The following is a 21,079-nucleotide window of genomic DNA, read 5'->3' on the forward strand; positions in this document are numbered from 1 at the left end:
TTAATGTCCCTCTCTCTGTGATGAAAGACATTTGACTCAAAAATCAGTTCCTTAAAACCTTTCCCCCACTTCTTCAATAATGTCTATTTTCTCATTTCTCACTGTGGTGTTATTGGATTCATAACAGCAGTTCTGCATAGTATCATTTACCTGTAAGGTAAACCAGCAAATTCAAAGGGTTTCAAATTATGAAATCTGATTTGGTAGCTTTATGCAAAAATGAGAATCAGATGGAAAATAAAAATGTGCCGAGATGCAACAGTAGGTATCATTTCCTTATAAGCAGAAACTTCATTGCTGGAGTAAGAATCATAAATTGTGATCATGTCAATCATAGTCTCAGAGATTACAAGGGAATTGTTTAAAGTTCTGTTTTATAGAGAAGAATATTAAGATTTAGAGAGACATGCTATCTATCATAGAAAGATCACAAGTTATGAATCACAAGTTATGAACTGGCTTTATGGGCCAGTTACACCAGTTATAATGAAAGGATTTTAGACAATGCGCTTAACCTTCTGAGCCTTGGTTTCCTCTGATTACTAAGGTGATTTGTTAGAAAACAGATATGCTGTATCATACTGGGTAATGAAGTTTGTGTGGAAAACAGAAACAACTCTAGGTATTTCCATTAAGAAGGGATTTTAATACAAAGAATTAGAAGCATTTGAAACTGTTGGGTGAGTAGGGACAGAGAAGATCAAGGAAACTGTTGCTGCCTTTCCAGAAATCCTGATAAACAGAAATCACTGTCAACCCCAAACAAGGCTCTCAGCATCAAATAGGTTGATTCACATGTTGATGCTTGGAATCTATTAGCAAAAATCTCCTGTTTGCCATCTTCCAAAGCTTTCACCACACTGAAGCCAAGGCAACTCTCCATTCTTCTCATCCTATCAAATCTTTAACAAGAATTTTCCATTTGCAGGGCATAAACTGGAGCCCTGCCTCTGAGAGAGTCTAGAGAATGTAGGTTCCAGGCTTCTAGCTCTTGCTACAGAGGTGATAGTAGAGATCAGTTTGGGAATGGGTTTCAGGTTCCAACAGACAATTGATAAAATAGACTAACACCACTTAGAAGAAACTCAGAACATCCAACCTGCCCAGTGGTTTTGTCTGCTTTACTTACATAATATAATTCAAATCCATTTCAATTTGATCTCTGTACACTGCAACCACCAGTAATTCAAGACAACATTGCTTCTCACGGAAACTAGTACAATGTTTATCTTGTTTTCTCTTCCCACATTGCTCTCTGTATTACCCATAATAAGTTTGGTTATGCTGTGGTTACAAACAATTCCAAAATTGCAGTGGCTTAACCCAACTAGTATTCATTTCATGCTCCTGTTACATGCTTCTTATGGATTTTCGAGGGACTCTGCTGCATATAGTCATTTAGGGGCCCCGGTTGACTGGGACTCTGCCATCTTAGAGAAGCAGTATCTGGAGCACTCAGCCTCTTCCATTGCTGTGGTGCAAAACATGAAGGACTGGAGACCTGTTCAGGGGGTTTTTGCTGACTAAGCCCATCAGTGACACAGCCCCATTTAACTCCAAGAAATATGAAAAATAGAATATTTGGTTGAAACTACTGCTTATGCCACACTTTCTATAATCATCTTTTTATATTTCATTCAGATTAATACTTATAAGACATAAGTCAGATTATATCATTTTTATGCTTAAAAATATTCTGATGCACCCTTTGCATATAAAATAGAACCAGTACCTTTTGTTATAGCATACTAGACCCTAAAAGATCTGAGGTGCCTTTTTTTTTATCTTACTTCTTATTACTTCTGCTCTTGCTCACTATAGTCCAAGATGTTGTGGGTGGTGTTTTTGTTTTTTGTTTTTAATGTTCTTTAAACATGCCAAGGTATTTCCTGACCTAGGGTTTTGCACCTGCCATTCTTTCTGAGTAGAACTGTTTTCAGTGAGATTTTTGCATGACTAATTCATTCTCATTCTTCAGGACTCAGCCTAAATGTCAACTGGCACACTTTACTCTCCAGTATAGCAGCTTTATATCACCATTCACAATCTGTAAATTGTTTATACCTATATTATTTCAAAGTATTAGAAGGTGTTCTGAAACATTCTTGAGTAATTTATCTTGAGTATCATTGTTCCTGTCTCAATAAATATTGTTTTACCTAAACATGGACTAGAAAAAAATTTACAATATAATACATAATTAATTCTGATAAGAGTAAAGAGGATTCCAAGTGTTTCAAAATGATGGCGTTATTATTTTAAAACAAATTTAAGAGGGGAAAAGAAAGAGCTGGAAAATTCAAATTAGAAAAAAAGAACAGATGATCCCAGCATGGAGTGTATGAAGTCTAAGGCAACCTAGGGGCACCTCAAGATATAATGAACAAAGCAGAGCAAGTATTACAAAGTTCATTTGATCCTGAGACTCCATGACTTTGGAAGAGAGTAAATTTTTTAACTAAAATTGAGATATATTAATAACTACACTTCAAGACAATCTTTAAAATATTTTATAAGTGTACATATGGCTAAAGGGAAGAAAACTGCATTAAGAATACATAATTAAGAACTGGAACTAATTAACATATTGAAAAAAGAAAGTTTAGACTAATTTATTAAAAACTTAATTTCTCAAAATGTTAGACAGGATAAGTTGTAGGAGAGAATACTAATTTAAAAATGTATGTTGATGGTAGATATTAAGATAACAGGTTATATTTTTGATCATTATATTTAGGATCTATTTTTAGGAGAGACTTTGAAATGAAATACATGTACAAATTTTCCCCCCAATTGGATTGGTTTCCCCCAAACTGATTAATAGGTGGGTCAATTAAAATCATACAAAAGTAATAGATGGGATTAAACACATGAATAACTTTTCAGTTCCATGTAAATTTATTTGATTACATGCCAACAAAATATCAATGTAGTTGAATTATTAGTTGCTTACTCATATTCGATTTTGTCTAGTGGTAATTTTAGAAGCAAACTGCCTTCCTTAGAGAGAGTTCTATGTTTTAAGGTTTATGTGATGGAGTTGAAGCTACTTTTCTCAAACTATGAGTTAGAAGGTAAAGTTCTTTTTTGTTTTTAAAGATTTTTTTATTTATTTTTTAACAGAGAGAGAGAGACAGTGAGAGAGGAAACACAAGCAGGGAGAGTGGGAGAGGGAGAAGCAGGCTTCCTGTCGAGCAGGGACCCCGATGTAGGACTCGATCCCAGGACCCGGGGATCATGACCTGAGCCGAAGGCAGATGCTTAATGACTGAGCCACCCCGGCACCCTAGAATGTAAAGTTCTTAAAGAACCTCAACAGTAACAGAAAAGTTTTCCATGATCAAATGACTTAGACAACTGCTGCATTGAAGAAAATGAAACATGAGAGTTAATAGAGAAAAAAAAAAAGAAGAAAATGAAACATGATGTTTGGCACAACTTTGATTAGTTTTTCTTTGTTTGTTTGTTTTATGTATTACTGGAGATGCTGATCTCAGAGGTAGAGTATGCAGTGCTTTCCAAACTGATTTTTCCATGGAGTATATTCCATGAAATATAAATACTTATTCCACAGACTATAATCCACGAAATAGACATTTTCCAAAAGCTTAGTGGATAATGAAACTATTTGGTGGAACTCAAATTAGAGTTTATCTGTTCCTCTTCAAGCTGTGAGAAAACTATTGTCAGAAAAGCCCCTGGAAAACTGAAAGTGTCTATAAGAGAAAACTTCCAGGAAATTTAGATAAATAGCTTTGCCTACCAAAGGGAGACAAGATGAGGGTGAGTCAGCCTCAGCTGCTTTAACTTTATGGTATAAGGGCATCCAGAGAAGGGCTTGGCAGACAAGTTCAGGCAGGATCTCTAAAACCCTTTGGCTTTGATGTTGCAGCCAGCTCAATCACCGAGCAAACACAGAGCCCACCCAGACTAATCTCACAGTCTCTGGAAAGAACCAACCTCATTTACTCCCATGGATTCTTAAAATATTTGTCCTTTTACAAACCCTTTCCTTTCCTTTAGTCTATCTACACCATATGCAACCTATAAGACCCCACAAAACCCTGCCTCCATTAGATCTACCCAGGTAGCCTTTCTTGACCACTCCAACATTATCATTACATTATTTAAATTAAGTTGCATCCCTTTTTCTCTCTCATCATACCTATCTTTTAACTTCAAATAATAGATGGCAACATGTAAGTACATATTTGTATGTTTATTCATGGAATTTCTCTCCCTCCATGGGGATCTAAACTGTATAAGATAAGAACAAGAATGTTTGCATTGTCCACTACTCTACCCAGGCACTGTGCCAGGCACAAAGACAGGACCCACTGATCTTTGATGGATAGATGAATATGGGTTCAGTACAATGCAACAATGCTGAAATGCACTGAGAGACCTGGTTTCAAATTCTGGCTCTATCATTTATTGACTTTCTCTCTTCCTTCCAGGTCCCTTTCCTTGTCTATGGAATAGTGTGATAGTATTACTAATCTCATAAGGATTTGGTAAGAACTAACAGAAATAATGTGAAACTCTCAAGCAGTTGTTAGGCAATAAACTATTTTATTAATCACTGATTTTACTTTTTTTGATTAATTATCTTACAACATATAGTGCCTCAATCACCTAAAGCACAATATAACTTTTAGTTTTCCATGTATTCAGTGTTCTTATTGGAAATTAGGTTCTTAAGCCAGGATGGCAAAATCTATTTCACAAAATATTTTCAATTAACTTTAATCAATCAAATGTAGTACCCTACTCAAGCTCACTGAAAAGTGAATACAATTCCTTCAAGGATCTCAAAAGAGTCTTAATCTCCTCTCCACACTCCATTTGAATTGGTGCAGCTAAGCTTAGGTGTGGGAGGAAAACAAACTAATTTTATTTTAATTACAACAAATACTTTTGGAGCCTAGAGCTTGGGGAAGCAAATGCACACAAAATCATTAGCTTATAATGATGCAAGAACGATAGCCTTCAATTCCCTCTCAGGTGCCTTTATTTTAAAAGATGATGTTCAATTCATAATTGATAGAATTGGATGCCAAAACTTAGGGCAGAGAAAAATTGTCAAGCATTTGGGGGAAGAAATCTTGAGTCACACCAGTTCTGCTTGAGCATCCATTCACATCCATTGTTAAGTCAGTAACCCCCTTGAACCCTTCTTCCTTTATTCAATTATCCTTCTTTTGATAAATGTTATTGAGAATGTATTATTTGACAAAACCTGGGGTGAAAGAAATATAGTTCCTTAGCTAAAATTGTTATTAGTTAAGGAAACAGAACTAAGCACAAAAGCTCCAGGAGCAAAGAAGAGGTAAAGCGGAACCAATGAGAGGAAACAAGGTCTCATAACTACCTCGCCAATCTGAGTCCCCTTTGCCACGATACTTAGCACAATGTTATAAATACTAGACACATGGGAAATACTCAATGAATAAATTGATATGTTTAAAGTGATGCAAAATTCAGCAAGTAATGAGAAACTTATCAAAAATTACAATAGAAACAATTATTTCTTTTCCAATGTAGCCAACTTCATTTACATACCTCTTCACCAACACCTATTTATGTTCAGCTAACATCCGCTGAACATTAACAATGAACCAAACAGATAGGCTCTTTAATATAAATTTTCGCAATAAATGTAGTAACACCACATAATGAGGAGGTGATATCCAATGGAGCAACAACATATAGTGAGGAAGTAGTAACATCATATAATGAGATGAGACTAAAGGTAAACCTACCTAAGGTCATGAAGTAGTAAATGTGGAGTTAAGGATTCAAATTTAATCCTTTGGTTCAATGCCACTTCATACTTAACAACATTTTATACCAGGTAGCAGATAAAGAAGGAAATTTGGTAAGGGGACCACATTTAAACTTTTGACAGAAAAAAAAGTTGTAATAAAGCAACCAAAGGAAGGTGGCTCATTTTCAAGAAGACTTGAGAGATTCAGCTAATTATTTGAAGTCTTTATACATGCCCACACCCACAAGCCTCTTTGAATCCCCTGGAACACTTCTTGCCCCATCCCGAGAGCTACATAGTCTGTGGCAGAAATTTATCTCATTCAAATGCTAGAAGTAAAAAGTGCACATAGAGAGAAAATTACAAGAGGGTTAGCAGGTATACTTTCACTCAGAGCTAGAGGAATGAAGGTATTCTTCTTAAAAAGAAAAATTAAAAAGAAAGCGTGGTGAAAAATTAGGATGGGAAACAAGAATAAGATGGAGCTATAAAATCCAGAGGAGGACTTTCCAATATGAAGATGAAGCCAACATCATGTATGTGCAGTAGCAAAATATTTATTATTCTACTCAGTACTGTTTTTAACCCATACACAAAATATTCAAAAAAATATTCAAATTGTAAGTTGTGTTCAAGTACTATCATTACTTAAAGAAAAGAAATAACTTTAGGTGTTTGTTTTAAAGCCCACTTATTAGCATACTGAGAGTTTTGGTTGGTTTGGATACGAATTTTTTAATGTTCTACAAGAATTATCTAATACACATTTTGAATTAAGAAATCATTAAATTCAGTACACTAAGAAAATAATTGTTTTAAATCATATACTTTATATTTAATTTAATTCATTTAAATTGATACATTTAATTGATTTAAAACTAAAATAAAATAGAATTAAAACACTGCAAATAATGACATGAATAAGATTAGGTATACATATACTCCATCTTTTAATAATTACAAACTAATCATTTTCTGTACTTGTAGATTCTATCTGCACATTTGCAAATGAATAGGACCATTGACTAAAGGGCTTAGTTCTCCATATGCACTATACCATTTGGGAATATGTGTGTAGAGAAGTTGAATTACCTTAGTAAGCCTAACATTTTATAATTTACAATGTTTTGATGTACACAATTCTCATGATACCTGTGTAGGGAAAGATTCAAATGAATTACCTATCAAAGGGATTACTTAAAAGGCCACATCTTTTCTGACTATGGTGATGACTAAAAGTCCCTTGAAGTAAATCTTCCAGCGCAGATAATATTCACTAATACTAGCATGGATACAAAGTTAATGTTCTGTAATTTGGTTGTTAACGTTTGATATGTTTGCTTCAGTTCCCTACTTTATAGAACGCTCATTTTGCTTCAGAGCTCAGGATCTTCTACAATAGAAGGCACCAGCTCTTACTTCCCAGGTTACAAAATTCGAGTAATGCTGGATAAACCCAGCCAAGACTCAGTGAGAGTATCCTAAAGTAAAAAATGTTGAATACGGAAAACCGAGCTAGTAACGTAGACTCAATACAATGGTTTAAGGGGCCAGGATGAAAAGTATGGTTGACATCCAACATAGCTGGGCTAAAAAGCCCTCTAGACCCAGCCATTAGGTTAAGATGTACTTTGAGGAAGAATGGGGATGAAAAATGAAGGAGAGAGAGATAAAGAGTGAAAGAGAGAGATTCAGAGCCTATGTGTGTGGCCCCACAGTGAGTGAATCATACTTAAGACCTGGCACCACCAAAAGGTGGACAATGTTCAAGGGACAAGACACTATTAGTCTTCAACAGTGACTCTCTGTGACAGTGAGAAACAATGATGTGTCCACTCTTTGCTTTCTTATCTGCCTGGCCTCAGAAGTAACTTGGACCAAGTAAACAAGTGAATTTCCTGAGGAGTTGAAGGAAGTGTAGAGTAGCTCAAGAGGGCAGTGTTAGATTTTCGGCCTATAAAGCATAAGGGGGTTTTGATCATTACATAGAAAACTACGCTGCCATATTCATAGCTTGAGTTTATGGAGCAATTCATGAAAATAAGCAGAAGTGTAATGAATGAGAGGGGTTTGGTCACATAGGTTTAAATCATTTTAATTACTTTCCAGGGGCAGCAAAGAAGTCATAAAAATTTAAGTGATTTGTTTGGGATCACAAGTGACAAAATGGTTCAGTGTTTTTTCTACTTTTCTAAGCTATTTCAAAAATGGGAATAAAAAAATAAACTTTTCTTTTCCCCCAGAGGGAAAGAATACATGGGCAAAACATAAACCTGCTAATTAATGATTTTCTGCCATGTCTTGTTAGTACAACTGAAGTACTATCTTTTACAAAGTACATAAGGTGATTTTCTTGAAATCTAATACTCATTGTTATGCATAAATATGCAAAAATCACTAAAAGTAAATTATTCTAACCTGAAAACTTAGACTTATATAATAGATATATTTACTCACCTAAATAAATATTGAGTGAAAACCTATGTATAACAAGGGTTACTGTATTGTTTAATTGGTCATTAGCTTTAGAGGAGTCATTTTTTTTCCTTATAAAAGTATTTATTGTACTATCTTAGAAAGAAATGACTTAATTAATGCCTTTAAAATTGGATTTGTTATATAATGATACAATTTGTTCTCAAAATTTCATGATCATGACTGGTCTATTAGGCAAGATACTAACTCTCACTTGAGTGTTAATTTAAATCTATCCAACAAGAGAAGGGTCATTTCAAATGCTGGCTGTTGTTCCATAAATTGTATTTCTTGAAACATTCTAGAATTTTTCTCAAGCTATTCTATGCATTGACCATCATAATCATTAAAGTATTCTAGATCCTCAGTTTCCATGAGTATTAATGAACTCAGAACAAAATGGTTCCATTTACCATTTAATCTTTTGCCAGAGGCCACTTACTCTAAATCAATAAATATGGTAATTAGGCAATTCATTGAAATGATACTTAAAAAATTACAATAATTAAAAAAGAGTTTCTTACCAATATTCACCGTTTCAGAGTGAATGGCAAGATTACATGTTTTCATTTTAACTTAACTATTATAAAATAACTATTTAAAAAGAAAGCCTAAAAATAACTTAGTGTGTAGAAAGTATGCCTTTTTACTAAGGAATACTTTGTGTTCATAGTTATGGTTAAATGAAATAGTCAACAATTTTTCTTACATCCAAATACAGAGGTCAGGTTAAAATATTTAGAAGGATATGTGGATATCTGTTTCATTTACTTTAAGCTTGTATTTCTAACAATATTGCTGGCTTAGAAAGCATAGTCTAAAAAGAATGGAGATTGCTGTTAGTTTAAAAAAAATTATACACCTTTGACCTATCTTGATGGACTTGAAGGGATGGTGATAAAAACTGTAATCTTAATAAATCTCCCACAGCTAGAGGTTTAAAACTCATACTGTTTCAAATTAGTGAGGACAGCAATATTTATTTGCTGCTGAATAACAGTCAGCATGGCATTTCAGCAGGAAACACTTTATAAGACTTAAACTTATGAGTAGCAAAGTTGAAAACTCATGTTAAAGAAAAGGAACAGAAACTAAGTACACCCAGTGATTCATTCCAAATCAAAAAGGAAACAAACCAAACTTTATCTTTCCTTCTCTTTGACTTTCCTCCCTACCATTGGCCTCCTTTACAAATAATAACAAAGAACCCTGGCATTAATAGAGTACTGTATAATGTTCAAAGAGTTTTAAGGTACATCATTTCATTGAACTAACATGGGATTAGTAACAAAAATAAATAATACTATCTTCCATTTACAGAAGACGTAATACATCCAGTTGTCTGAAATGATATCTTATGTTCTTATGTGAGGTGTAATGAGAAGCTATGTCAGATAAAGTTGTCAGATGACTGGGCTTTTGTCAACAGATCCTTTTGGTAGTGACCATGGAATCTACCACAAGGTCTATTAGCCATAGTAATTGTCTAGTGAGCAGGAGGGCAGCATGTTTAGATAGAACCTGGAGAGAAAAAAAACATTTTCATCAAGTGGTTTTTCCTCATGCATTCACCTTCTATATTTATTCCCTTACCATGACAGAAAAACACTCTTGGTTTTCCTCTCATCTCAGTGGCTCCTTGCCTCAATCTTTTTTATTCAGTATCATTTTCTTTCCCAATTTGGGAACACTCCCAAATCAATATTCTGGCCTTTTCCCCAAAGTACACTTAGACCCTTTGTGACCTTATTCAAGCCATGGATTTTTAACATCATCATCACTATGCAGATGACTCTTAAATTTTAGAGCTGAAACCCATCTTTCTTCTAACCTCTGGATTCATATAGAACTATAAATCCTTGATACACCTCAAACTTAACATGTCAACACTGAACTCTAGATTTTCTATCCTAATTCATTCTTCCCCTCCCAAGTAAATAGCATTACTATTTACAACATTGCTTAGAAAACAAACTGTAGAATCAAGCTTGATTTCTCTTTTCATACACTGTAATTAAACCACAAGCAAACTCTATTGGCCTCACCTTGAAAATAGATCCCAAGACTCACTATCTTATGATTATATTTCATTCCAAACCATGGTCATCTCCTACCTGGGCCACAACAGGAACTTCCCATCTGGTTTCCCTGCATCCACCTTTGACCCCCTACATTCTGTGGTGCACACAAAAGAGAGCAAACCTGTCAAAATGTAAATCAGGTTAAGCCATTATCCTGTCAAAACTCTTCAATCTTTTTCTTTGTATTTAGAGTAAGATATAGGGGCTGTAATGGTCTTACTTCAGGCTAATTTTCAAATGTCATTTCCAACAACTTCCCCACTTATGAGGCTGATATCCTTATTCACTGTAAACATGCTAAACATATTGCTGTCTCAGGGCATTTGCATTTCCTGCCCCCTTGGACTGGAATGTTCTTCCTGAATAGAACTCCACAGATCCCTCACTCATCTGTTATTTATTGCTTGTCTTCCATGCTTGAGTGTGAGTTCCATTAGAGCAGGGTTTTTTCTGTCATGTTTGTGATTCTACCTCCAGCATTTAGAGTAATGCCTGATTAGTTGATTAAATGTAGGAAGACAAAAGGGTAGGAAATAAGGAAAGAATAATGAAAAGAAGGAAAAAAAAAGAAGAGAAGGAGGAAGGGAAGAAAGGAGGAAAAGAGGGAAAGAAATAAAAATAAAATAAATGAGTGGAAATTTGTTCTGTAGTTATGAAAGGGACTACAGAGCAAATTTCTGTGCCAGAAAAATAAAAATCAAGGCCCAGACATCTAAGGCAAACTGGAACACCTTTCAGTCAAACCAAAACTTGTTAGACTAATTGGTTCTGTTACAGAGGAAGACAGTTCCCTTGGGGCCGTTTTTTGATAAGTTGGAAAAATTCAGAAAAGCTTATTTGAGAGATTTTTCTTTGACAGTCTATTTAAAGCAGAGGACTACTGAGGAATTCAAAAATCCTTTCTCAAAATGAGACCATAATAAAATGATAATAATATTAACTATTATTTATGGTGCCAAATACTGTATTGAAGATGGTGGGGCTAATTAATCAGTTCTCTTACAATCTTGGTTTTGGATTAAAAAAATAAATAAATAAACGTCCCCGGTCTCATGAAGCTTATGTTCTAGTAGAGAAAAAAGATACTAACATTAAATAGATTAAATAAATTAAGCTAAATTTTAAGTGCTATGGAAAAAAAAAAATCCTGAAACTCAATGTTTCAGTGGACAAGTAATACCTTTTTTGAGTAGATGACATTTAGGCTGGCATCTTATAGATCAGGGAGGATTAGGCCATGTGAAAATGAAGTGGGGCAAATGCAAAGTCTCAGACAAGGATCACATGGTATGTTCCAGATGCAGGGGGAAAAAAAAAATCCCATCTCCTGTGGTTGAAGTGCAGTAAGAAAGAAGGACAGTGGTAGAGTTGGGGTTGTAATGTGGACACAAGCCTGATCCTGAAGACCTCTCAAGACCATAATTTTATACTAATTGATCATAAACAATATCTAAAAAAAGTGAAGCTAATCTAAACCAATTAAATCTTCTCAAAAGGCCTTTGAATAAGAATTATTAAATTGTACTGTATAGAGAGAGGAAAATTGAGGGGCGAGGCTCTATAACTTGTCTAAGATCACAGAATTGGTTAGTGGTGGAGCCACAATTCCAGCCCTGCCTTGCTCAACTCCTAATGCAGTGGTTTTTCCACTCTAGCACTTTTAGAAGGACAAAAAATTATCATTCCATGAAGTTCTATTCAGTTAAGATACAGGAGGGGTTCCAAGGTAGATAAATATTGCCCCAAATAGAAGTGAAACCTGATTTACAGTGACCAGAAATTTTAGGTCTAATTCTGAAAAGGTTTTCTCATTTTTTGACCTCTGCATCTCTTCTCTCTTCACTGTTCTACTTGTTATGTCTTAATAGTATTTTTTCAACAGTTCTAGGTATTAGACTAAATTTGGCAAATTCAAGTAAAAGACCTAGAAGACTTAGGTTTGATTGCTTAAGCAGAAAGAATAAATTAGCCATGAAAGTAGAAATCTTTTTTGGTTCTAGGTATCATGTTGATCCTTAAACTGAAATGGGCCAGAACAAATCTCTTGATTGTCATTGACTTCAGAGATAATTGATCCTCAGACATTCCCCATCTCACTGCTCAATACCACCATTCTATCATGTTAATTATGATATTGATATGTGATTACAGGTTTCTTTGTTTCCTCACTCCCCACATTCAATCCCTTATGATACTCTATTGAAATCACTCCCAAAACATGTTCGAATCTTCATTATCCCTCTGACATCAACAAGTCTTTCTGTACTATTGACATGGTTTTAATAAGCCATCCTAACCTCTTTCTTGTCACTTTATAATCTATCCTTCATGAAGCAGTTAGAGTGAACCTGAACTTTTATAAAAGAAAATCCTTCTTAGGAGCAGAAATGAAAACTAGTCCCAGTGCATTAGAGCTATGCAATCCCAAAATCGGATTGGAAGGGCACACTAAATATACAAAATGATGTATGGATACCTGTACAGCAAGAATTTGTTGCCAAATTCATAATTTATCATAACCTTAAAATATGATCCAATTTCTTTAATTTTTATTTTTTTCTAAAGATTTTATTTATTTGACAGAAAGAGACAATGAGAGAAGGAACACAAGCAGGAGGAGTGGGAGAGGGAGAAGCAGGCCTCCCGCTGAGCACAGACCCTGATGCAGGGCTCGATTCCAGGACCCCAGGACCATGACTTGAGCTGAAGGCAGATGCCCAACGACTCAGCCACCCAGGAGCCCCTTTCTTTATTTTTTTTTTGGTATGACCCTGACACTGTTTGAGCTCCCATTTTATTTCATAACATCCTTTATCCATCCATAAGGGTGAAATCAGGCCATTCTTTGAGTTCTTCTAACATGCCCAGTTTGTTTGGTTACAATTTAGGGTCCTTCTATTAACACAAGAATTGGCAAACTACAGTTTGAGAGCCAAATCCAGACTACCACCTGATTTTATTTTATTTTATTTTTATTTTTTTTACCACCTGATTTTATAGACAAAGTTTTATTGGAACAAAGTGCCATCCCTTCATTTATATTTTTTGCTGTGGCCCATTTTGTGCTACAAGAGAGTTTAGTTGTCATGACACCCTGATCCACAAAGCCTAAAATATTTGATCTTTTGTAGAAACAGTTTGCCAAACTTTGTGTTAACCAAACTTAAACTGAAATGGGCCAGAACAAATCTCTTGATTGTCATTGACTTCAGAGATAATTGATCCTCAGACATTCCCCATCTCACTGCTCAATACCACCATTCTATCATGTTAATTATGATATTGATATGTGATTACAGATGTCTTTGTTTCCTCACTTTGCTCCTTCCCTTTCAACATTTACATTTTTTCCCTTTGTTTCATTCAGATTCCTTGCCAAGTGTATTGCTCTATAGAGATTTTTCTGAATAACTAATATAAGGCTACTCCTTATCCCATTATCTAAATTAAATCTCTTCACAGGATGTATAACTATGTGATGTTATTTTTAACATTTTTAATTATTCATTTATTTATGTGTTACCACTTCCTACTGAAATATAAGCTTTCTGACAGAAGGAAGCTTGTTGGTCTTCATGACTGCTTATTTTTTTTTGTTTTTTTTTTTATTTATTTGACAGAGAGAGAGAGAGAGAGAATGAGAGGGAACACACGCAGGGGGAATGGGAGAGGGAGAAGCAGACTTCCTGCCAAGCACGGAGCCCGATGCAGGGCTGGATCCCAGGACTCTGGGATCATGACCTGAGCCGAAGCCAGGCGCTTAACGACTGAGCCACCCAGGCATCCCTTCATGACTGCTTATAATAATGCCTGATACATAGCAGATTCCCAACAAACATTTTTGAATAAACAAATAAATAAAAGAAAAGAAGAAACTGCCATCTTAGAAAAAAAATATGCTGCTTTAATCCAACTGACTTCTCAAGAGTATGTATTAAAGAATGAAAATGGAAGGCAGAACAAATAATTTAATGAGAAACATAAACAGATCCCAAATTCCAGAAATTTCCAGAAATTTAGTACAATGATGAAAGTTAGATATACTGTTAAATGCAGTCCCAAATGCTTAAAGCCCATTTCAACCAGTCCAAACAAGAAGAACTGTGTTCAGGTTCAGTGGTTCTTCAACTTAATTGAACATGAAATCCCTTGATGTAGACAGTGAATCTGCACCTCCACTGCTGACCCAGGTGCCTTGTACTCACAGATATTGACAAAATGTCAAAGTGACAGTAAAATCATCTTGGCTTTCTCACAGGTCTTGAAGTGTCATGGATTTGAGTCATTTAATTGCTACACTGGTAAACACTGGGATAAAATCATTGACTTAAAAGCTGTGTATCTATCCTTATGAAGGCAATCTAGAGGAATGTGTCACTCTTTCTTTCCAATAATACTTAAAGCTTAAGTCTCACTGTGAACAAATTGATCTAGGCAACGTTTCATTCATTCATTCATTCATTCATTTATTCACTCCTGTACTCACTAAAGTCTGAGAACACATTTAAAAGAATGTCCCATCCCTGAAGAATTTACAGTTGAACTGCAGACTGTCTATTGACCAACTTGGTATTCTTTAAGTGTTTTCAGACTCAATTCCAACATGGCAGGGGGTGACACCAAGCAATCCTTGGACAGCAGCAGAATGGCCAAGAATTCAACTCAATTCTGGCACCATTTACACCAAAATAGCATCAGATTCTATAGTTTAAGGGATCAGTCCTATAAGACTGCCTCCTGTTACCCCCACTCCAGCATCGGAGGACAGTTGCAAGCTCCAAGCTCTTACCTGTGCTTCTGACCAACCAGCTACAGATTAGAGGTTCCAACAACCCACTCCCTTAGGTTTGATTAATTTGCTAGAGTGGTTCTCAGAATTCAGGGAAACACTTAACCTTACCAATTTATTAAAGGATATGATAAAGGATGTGATAAAGGATGTGAGTCAACAGCCAGATGAAGAGATACATAGAATGAGAAAAGGGGAAAGGGCTTGGGGTTTCCATGCCCTTTCATGGTGTGTCAGTCTCACTACATCTCCAAATGTTCACCAACCTGGAAATTCTCCAAACCTCTGGGTGTTTATGGATACTTCATTGAAGTACTGATTGACTACAACATTGGCCACTGGCTGATTCAACCTCCAACTCCTCTACCTTCCATGGAGGTCAGGGATGGACTGAAAATTCCATCCCTCCAATTACATGGTTGGTCCTTCTGGCAACCAGCCTTTGCCCTTGGGTGGAGTCCCAAACCACATTCATTAACATGACAAAAGTCACCTTTCTTGCCCTTAACACTTAGGAAATTCCAAGGATTTGGGGAGCTATGAGCCAGAAGACAAAGACCGAATATATATGATAAATAAATGAATAAGTAAATAAATAAATAAAATATGGTCATTTGAGTTACCAAAAATGTATGTCTGTAAGTTACAGTATCACAGATATCATATCCTTTTTCTTCTATTTTTTCCTCTGCATTCTAAGGTATAAGTAAATATCTTAGATGGTTCCTATAAGACACAGGTGCTAGAGATGGGAGATGGACCAAAACAAATTAAGGGTCTTGCCATTTTGTGAAGTTTCCAGGTATGTGTTGATGTGGGCATGTTAAGATATATTCTTTAAAGTGAAGGGCAAGATGTACTTTCCAAATTCTGTAAGTAATCAATAGACATAGGCAATGCTTGACGTTCTTGGGGTACATCTTGTGGCCAAAAATATGCCATCTTGGTGTGCTGACTAACCAAATGCACTATGAGAACCAAGAGAAGACTGAAGCAAGTTCAGAATCAGTGCAAATGAGTTTTATCTAGACCTTATAACCAAGCTGATTTGCTAATGGTCAAGTGTCTCCAGCAGATACAGATATTTCTGACAAGCCACAATAGGGAGTACACTCTTTTCCTTGAAGAAATTATACTGCAATAACTTTTGATATATAGCAACTGGCTTATGATATATAGCAACCAAGACACTTAAGACTGTTTGTCTAAGAGACACCAAGCAATTATGGAAACTGAATTGCCCATGATGAGTAGAGTATGATCTGATCCCTTAAACTATAAATTTAGCTATGGCAAAAGAACTCCAACAGCAAAGTAGAAATGGCATATATAATCATATAACCATAATGGTATATCTATTGACTGATCAATTGATTGATTCATAGATATGACTTTTTTTATAGTTTGAACAATTTAAACTTTTTGTTATTGGTAATTTCTTTCCTTTTTTAAATATGTTCAGTTAGCCAGCACGAAGTACATCATTAGTTTTTGATAGAGTGTTCAACTGGGTGTTATACACAACTAATAAATAGATATGCCTTTTTATGTGGGTTTCATCAGAGACTGAGGGTGCAAATAAATTGCATTAGCAATTGTCTTAGATTCTTATAGTTCTTAAATGAGCAAAACTGTCACATCTCCTTCAATCCATACCTAATGCAATCTTGGGGCGTTCCTTCTGATAAACTGGCTAATTAAAGAAAAATAAAACCTAATAAAAAATACAGATGATATCCTGGTATCACCCAAAAGTAGTCTACTTCAACTTCATAGCATACACTAGAGAAGAGAAACAAGTGGAAGAAATTTATGCAGCATGACCCGCTGTCCCCTCTCTTTGCATCAGTGCAGAGATAAGTTTCAGTTTGATTCATGACAGTGACTAATGTTTGGATGATCAGTGAAATGGCAAGAGCAAGATGAAATGTCAATAACAAGAAGCTCTGGGGAAGATGTATGTGAATGGATACTCTGTAATGAGCATTTGGTGTGAGGATTTTAATAGGTGTCCTATTTTAAGTCTCTACAAAAGCCATCCCAAAAGACATCCATTGTAGTAAATGGTGGCAAAAGAACTCATTCTACAAATGTAAGCTTCTTTTTCTGCTCCCACCCCACCCCCACCCCATGCTTACGTAATGAGCTCATAAAATTATATTGATAACAGAGATGTAGATTATTCGTGGGTTCAAAAACATATATTTCTTTTCACCAAAGCTGGCTCCTACCATCACTCGGTGCTAATGTGATGTGGTATATTGAATAATAGCCTCCAAATATGTCTACTTCCTAACCCCAGAGCCTGTGAATGCTATTTTGTTTGGCAAAAGACAATTTGTGGATGTGATTTAATGAAAAATATTGACATAGGAAAATTATTCTGGATTTTCTAGGTGGTCCATTACCAGAACACAGAGGCCCTCAGAACTAAAAAGTGTTGCTACCTGTTCCTGTAACTTTGGATCCTGTGAGTTAGAAGGCTTACTGCACAAAAGCAGAATGCTTCTATAAGCAGACAAAATAATGGTTACAGTGACTTGGAACTTGAGCCTACCACCTGACCACTTTAGGTTCCTCAGACCTTTGAGAATGATTGATCCTGATAGAAGAACAAAGGAATATATCTGGATCCGAGAGAAATCTCTAGGGTGCCTTTTAATACTTTGATCCCAAGTAGTAAATGTTAATGAAGGATGATGGTAACTAATATTATTAGAATCGGAAATGGCTCAGAATTTTCTAGAAGAAAGTTTAAGTCAATTGGTGGGGTAAAATAACCACAAATAGTAGAGGTGTTGAGAAAAATGGACAGAGAAAGGATAATGGAAGAAGGAAGTAATAAATAACAACTATGACCCCAGGATTAGTTCCAGTAATTAGGAAAATATAGATATGCATATTCTTTTTCTTGTTACTTTATATCACACATTAGTCAATGGTTTTTACTTTCTTTCTCTTCTTTAAAGCAAGTTTTGCCCATTGTACTTAAATTTATAATTAAATTTACAACTTTGTAATTACAGCTATAAATGTAATAAATTATTGCAGGTTTTTAAAGAAGACTGTGATTGAGTTAAGGAATGACCATCTCCACAAAGGGACACTCGTTTTGGGAAAAGAGTCATCACTTTTTCAGAGGAATAAAGAGAGTTGTATCCTATTAAAGGACAGAATGAAATCATTGCCATTATTGCTTTACCAGTTTAATTTGGTAGAAGGGAATGCTTGAGTTATCAAATGGGTGGATATATTACATGCTCAATAAATGGTGGTTGAATGAATGAACAAACAATGAATGAATGAACAGACGAGTGAATCTGGGTGGATAACAAGGACTGATATGAAGGAACAAGAATGAAACTGGAAAAATGAAACTCATTGAAAGTGTGAGTTTATAAGAGATATTTTATTTTATTTTTATTTTTTTATTTTTATTTTTTTTAAAGATTTTATTTATTTATTTGAGAGAGAGAGAATGAGAGAGAGCACGAGAGGGAAGAGGGTCAGAGGGAGAAGCAGACTCCCCGCCGAGCAGGGAGCCCGATGTGGGACCCGATCCCGGGACTCTGGGATCATGACCTGAGCAGAAGGCAGTCGCTTAACCAACTGAGCCACCCAGGCGCCCTATAAGAGATATTTTAAATTGGCTCACTAGCACCCATGCCAAATGTTTTCAAAGGTGCCACATCTGTGAGGCAAGAACTATAATTTGCAGACTATTTTGCAGTTCGGGTTCTGGATGGGATTTAGGTTCTGCCTATAAGATGCCCTATATGCCACTTTGCCACTGAATTGCTTGGGAGAGAGAGGCAAAACTTGAACCTCCATGTTTCTGGCCCATAGCAGAAGAGAGACAGGGTGGCTTTGAGCCAGCTGCTGTGGCACCCAGCCTTCCATTCTGCAACTCTCCCTGATGGCCAGATCTGTGATGTCCTTTTAAGAATTTTCTGAAAGACCAGCCTTAAATCTATTCCTTAGTTTTTCCAATAATTCTGTGTTACCCACAATCTTTGTATTTATTTTTGTTTAGCCAGGATAGATGCCATTGTCTATAATAATAACTTTTACCAATTCTCATGGTCCCCAAACAGAGGAAATAACATGGAAGAGAGCACAGTAGGACCAAGAATATGGTGTACACAAGGATTCAAGTGTTTTTCTATAACTGAAAAACAAATGATATGTGGGGGAAGGCAGCACATAAGGCTGGAGGTTTAGGTGCCAGTTAATAAATGACAAGAATAATACAGCATTGAAATTACACTAGATATTTACATCACATTTTGTACTTCTAAAATATATTTCAAGTCCCTCCCTTTCCTATCTTTACCTATCCTTAGCCAGGTTCATCGTGTTAACTATATATTGATTATTTCTATTGTATTTGCTATGGAAAAAGAAGGCTATGAGCAGGAGTTCCTATTAAATGCCAGACACTAGCTAACTAATTTACAGAGGTCATGCCATTTTTTTCAAAGTTACAAATATAGGACCATATCCTTAGGTTTAAACAAAAATCTTGGCTTTAGAACCAGGTTCAACATGACTGACATTTGGACATTCACTAATTTATTCAACCAATATTGAACACCAAAAAAAGGGCCAGGCTACCATATTCTAGGTCCATTGATTGGTAAGATCTCTGTAAAAAAAGAAACTGAAAATTCTTCCCAATTGCCATATCTTACCCTGTTTTGCTACCTCAATCAATCAATGTTGAGGCTATAGTAGGTCCTCAACATTGATTGCTGAATGACTTAATGGAAAGACTTCCCCAACTATTTCTATTCAAGGAAATCTATTCTGTTTTGTAGTTTTGGAAAAAAAAAAATATTGTCAATGAAGCATCTCTCATTTTAGGTAGTATTGCTGTCCAATTTTTCACAGTCCCCAGAACCTAAGGCAGTGATTTGCTTAAAAAATAGTATGAATAAGTATATGAATAAGTTGGAAAACTGATTCAGATATCAAGTCTAATAGGTTAAGACATTAGTGTAAGAGATGACGTACAGACATTACCATAAATGAGCACTGGCCCGATGATGGCTTATCAGAACTGTTAAGACATAACTGCTCGCTTTTTGGCTTTCGGCTCGGGGAGGCAAAGGTGCAACTTTCTTCAGTCGTCCTAAATCCGGGTTCATCCGACACCAGCCACCTCCGCCATGCTGCCTAAGTTCGACCCCAACGAGATCAAAGTTGTGTACCTGAGGTGCACCGGTGGCGAAGTCGGTGCCACGTCTGCCCTGGCCCCGAAGATCGGCCCGCTGGGTCTGTCTCCAAAAAAGGTTGGTGATGACATTGCCAAGGCAACGGGTGACTGGAAGGGTCTAAGGATTACAATGAAACTGGCCATTCAGAACAGACAGGCCCAGATTGAAGTGGTACCTTCTGCCTCTGCCCTGATTATCAAAGCCCTCAAGGAATCACCAAGAGACAGAAAGAAGCAGAAAAACATTAAGCACAGTGAAAATATCACTTTTGATGAGATTGTCAATATTGCCTGACAGATGCAACACCGATCTTTAGCCAGAGAACTCTCTGGAACCATTAAAGAGATCCTGGGGACTGCCCAGTCCGAGGGCTGCAATGTAGATGACCGCCACCCTCATGACATCATAGATGACATCAACAGTGGTGTGCTGGAATGCCCGACTAGTTAACTACAAAGGAAATTGTTTCAATAAAGGATCATTTGACAACCCCCCCCCAAAAAAAGACATACCTGCTCACTTGTGGAAAAAATGTATTCTTTCATAAAATCAGAATGTTAGCCACACAAGACACATGGCAGTTGCCAATATCTGCCTTTTCTTATGGTGGTAATAATTTAGGGAACTTTGTATGTTTTATAAAAAAAACATTCTATTAAAGAATATCTCACTGATATGATTTGGCTAACTTAATTACCCAGGATTTATCACCCTTGATTGAACTGACACAACTAAATTTCAGGGCCTGCAA

General features: G+C 36.0%; 1 pseudogene; it reads left to right on the forward strand.

The window, feature by feature from the left end:
• Nucleotides 1–20,280: 20,280 nt before the first annotated feature.
• On the forward strand, nucleotides 20,281–20,622 carry LOC114209776 (large ribosomal subunit protein uL11 pseudogene; annotated as a pseudogene).
• Nucleotides 20,623–21,079: the final 457 nt, after the last annotated feature.

Source organism: Eumetopias jubatus, unplaced genomic scaffold (genome assembly GCF_037043125.1).
Source record: "Eumetopias jubatus isolate StellerSeaLion01/CBP00866 unplaced genomic scaffold, mEumJub1_p1.0 scaffold_7, whole genome shotgun sequence".
Taxonomy (NCBI): Eukaryota; Metazoa; Chordata; class Mammalia; order Carnivora; family Otariidae; genus Eumetopias; species Eumetopias jubatus.